Source organism: Bison bison, unplaced genomic scaffold (genome assembly GCF_000754665.1).
Source record: "Bison bison bison isolate TAMUID 2011002044 unplaced genomic scaffold, Bison_UMD1.0 scf7180017863702, whole genome shotgun sequence".
In the NCBI taxonomy this organism is placed as follows: Eukaryota; Metazoa; Chordata; class Mammalia; order Artiodactyla; family Bovidae; genus Bison; species Bison bison.
Window position 1 is genome coordinate 1,894,976 of NW_011494274.1, and position 4,040 is coordinate 1,899,015.

General features: G+C 42.5%; 1 protein-coding gene across 1 annotated transcript in view; it reads right to left on the bottom strand.

The window, feature by feature from the left end:
* Nucleotides 1–4,040, bottom strand: part of PTDSS1 (phosphatidylserine synthase 1) — a 68,013-nt gene that overhangs the window by 63,461 nt on the left and 512 nt on the right. The window lies entirely within an intron of this gene.

The following is a 4,040-nucleotide window of genomic DNA, read 5'->3' on the forward strand; positions in this document are numbered from 1 at the left end:
CTATCACGAACAAGTAGAAATCAATCAGTCAAAAGTCTGACCATGTGCCTGCCCACATCCGCCTCCTCAGTCCCACATTAAGGAGAAAAATTAGCCCAGGTGAGTGGATGACCCCTTCTGAACAGGAAGCTGCAGGAAGGCAATCTCTTCTGGGCAAGTGATGACTTTTGCTGGACAAGTGTCACTGGAGAGACTGTTTCACTATTTTACTGCCAGGCGCCTCTTGAGGAGAGAGCAACCTGTTACCAATGGGATCTAGTAAATTTTGGCATTTTCAAATCTAAAGCCCGAGTGTCAGAAACTAAGGCTATTCAACATGTCCAAGTTTACCAACCTATGAAAGGCGAGCTCAGAGCTTAAGACAAAGGTTCTCCTCTCCCCACGTTGGCTGAATACACTTTTATAAGACATATGCAGAGGCATTTGACTTCTAAAACTGGTTACCCTAAAATGTGGCAAAGTGCGCTTTTTCCAATCTTAGGCGGCAGGATTCGATAGCATCTGGCTTTACTGTGATGACAGTGATAGGGGCTGGAGACTGAAACGCTATGATTCAACAGTGAGTTGGCCTAGCTGCCATTTAACAAAAGCACCACTGGACGAATACAAACTTGTCTTGGACTCCTGTGTAAGGCACCTAATCCTTGCAATCCTAAATTCTTGCTGTGTCTCTGCACCACGTGTCATGACCCAGGTAGTGTTTCATGCATACTGGTAATCTGACACCGGGAAAGTATTCTACCCCTGGCTCTCTTCAACTACTGGTTTTTGAAAAACAAACTTTAAGACATATTTTTAAAGTTTTACTGAAAGAACTGCACTGAACAGTCACCAACTCAAACCCTGTTATAAAATAAGGTTCTTACTGCAAAAGAGTACAAAATGATTAATCTTCATTTAAGAAGTCATTACTTTCAATCTTTATGGAAGAAGACAGAGCGATCACAGTAATGTCTCAGTTTAAAGGGTCACAAATCACTACAAAAAATGAGTAAGACAGTGAGTACTAATTGTACTAATGGTGCTTATGATTTTATATAACATGAAACTTGTTCTGAAGTAGTTCTTTAATGTATGATTTCTGTCTCTGTGAAATGAGGGGGAGAAGTAAAATCATAATCAATTTTGGAAAAGACCATAGCCTACAGTTCAGATTATGCCTTTTCTATTACTTTTGACAAGCTGTTAAAATTCACACTCATTTCTTATACTTTCACTGCTGTAATTTATTGAATGCTTTGGCAGGACATGCTGTAAAAGGGAACTTCCAGAAGAATGTGACTTTCCATATTAGAAAAGAGGAAGAGAAATCTGTTCTGAAAGGGCCTAGAATAATAAGGTAAAAGGTTGAAACACACTGCTCATTCTTGCTTCTTATTATTTAAAGTAAAATAGCATCATTACTTTTCTAATTTCCAAAGAAACTCCTGTACTAACTCTATCCTTGCCAACCCACATGAGACAAAGTAAAACTGAAGTTAATATAAAACAGGAATATATGTTCTCCAGGCAAAGCATTGTCCATTTTTCCAAAGTTTTTATTCTTTTTCTTAATTATAGAGCACACCACACCCTCACTCAATGAAAAATCTAATTTAGGAGGCAGCAGCACACAATGAAATGATGTAATAATAATAGTTAACGTTTACTGAGCAATTACTATTCATTATGCATTGAGTCAAGAACCCGCCTACAAAGCAGGAGACCTGAGTCATGGGTTCAGTCCCTGAGTCGAGAAGATCCCCTGGAGCAGGCAGTAGCAATCCACTCCAGTATTCTTGCCTGGAGAATCCCATGGACAGAGAAGACTGGCGGGCTACAGTCCATAGAGTCACCAAAGCCAGACAGGACAGAAGCAACTTACCATGCACAAGCTAAATACAGGTTATCTAAAAAGATGAATTGAACGCTTAAAATGAAATCCTATCAGGTATTACTAAATATTTCACTTTATGTACTGATAAGCAATCAGGGGCTAAGCAATATTAAGTGGCCAGAAAGACACAGATACTAGGTGGTAAAGTCAAATGACATGATAAGTATTTGAAGATAACCATAATTAGGGACAAGACTTCTCTCCAAAGCTTATTCTTGGTTGGATACTCTGAAAATATCTGTCCTTACTCCACAGAGAATTAGCAGAATATTTTACCATAAAAGTAGCTGTTTGCCTCAATCATTAATTGTTCCATATGCTTTATGCCTTTAGATAGATTCACACAAATAGATAAACACTTACAAAATAAGAACCAAGAGTTAAATGGATTGTGGAGGAAAGGAACAAGTGTATTGTAGGAGGACATTATCAGTTTTATGAAAATCTGAAAAAGTTGCATTGATTCTCAAGGGAGATACCATTGGCACTTGCATGTATACAAGTGTGTAGGTGCACACGTGTGCCTGTGAGTCAGGGACAATTCTTTATCTTAAACGCTATCCCTGGCGTTTACACATTTAGGATCCTTAACCCCCACCTGCTACATATCAGAAGTTCCCCCAATGCTGAGGTCACCAAATACACTCCTGTACAGTTTCTGTGAGGGATGAGAACCACTGATTGTTGGATAAATATATTAGGAGAGAAGAAAGGTCCGTCTAGTCAAAGCTTTGGTGTTTCCAGTAGTCATGTATGGATGTGAGAGTTGAACTATAAAGGAAGCTGAGCACCGAAGAACTGATGCTTTTGAACTGTGGTGTTGGAGAAGACTCTTGAGAGTCCCTTGGACTGCAAAGAGATCCAACCAGTCCATCCTAAAGGAGATCAGTCCTGAATATTCATTGGAAGGACTGATGCTGAAGCTGAAACTCCAATATTTTGGCCACCTGATGCAAAGAACTGACTCATTGGAAAAGACCCTGATGCTGGGAATGATTGAAGGCAGGAAGAGAAGGGGATGACAGAGGATGAGATGGTTGGATGGCATCACTGACTCAATAGGCAGGAGTTTGAGTAAATTCCGGGAGTTGGTAACAGACAGGGAGGCCTGGAGTGCTGCAGTCCATAGGGTCACAGAGTCAGACACGACTGAACTGAACTGCACTGACATTAATTATGCATCATGTGCCAGCTACTCTGTTAAATACATTCACACATGTTCATTTAATCCTTATAACTCCATATTAGGTAAGGACCTATTTTATCCCCATTCTACAGAGGAGAATCCTGAGGCTCAGAGAAAGGCTAAACCACTTAACCAAGGTCACACAAATAGTCTTGCAACCAGTAGTCTGGCTCCAAAACTCCACATCTCTAGGTTAGTGCTTAAGCATGGTTGGTATAAACACACATTTTTTTCGTTAAAGAGATTCATTCAGAAAATATAAACCCTTATAAGTAGGACCCAGGGTATACCTGTCCTTTAGGCATGAATCAGTTCCTTGGCTTGGGGCTGAGGGACCTCATACTCAGTGAGGTGCTATAAGCTGTGGGCCAACAAGAGTTGGACGGGGTAGCTCCTAGGCACAAGTGTACATAAGAAGTGCTGTGAGTGAGTGTGCATGTATGTTTTCAGGCAGTAAGAGAGTTGTGCTATAGTGTGTGTGGTGTGCGTGTTTTATTTAACCCTTTCCATAGCATCTACAACGCACCAGGCATTGCTACAGTGGCCTGACAATGTCTCATTTCAGCATGTATGCCGGGATAAGAGAACAGAGCGGGCACCGTGTGTTGTGTGATGGGCTGGGGGGTCTGTGTGGCAGTACTGGAATGTTGGCTGTGATGTGTGTGCCCATGGCTGGCAGTTTGTGTTGTGGTACAAGCGGTCGTGTCTGGGGCTGCGGGAAGGGTTATGCGAGACGACTGCCGTACAACGCACAGTGGAGTACATTTTTGTGGGCAGGTAGTGCTGAACCCTGGAGGAGCTCGGCGGGGAAGGGGTCTGGATTACGTCCTGGGCCTGGGCATGGCACGTGAAAGACGCCCGTAGAGTGGGGTGTTTGCAGCGGGGACATGTGTGCTGCAAGTGGTGCATACCAGATGATTCATGCGGTGTGCTAGGCGGGGACGGAGGCCGGAGAGGAGGGGGCCGGTGTCGTGATGC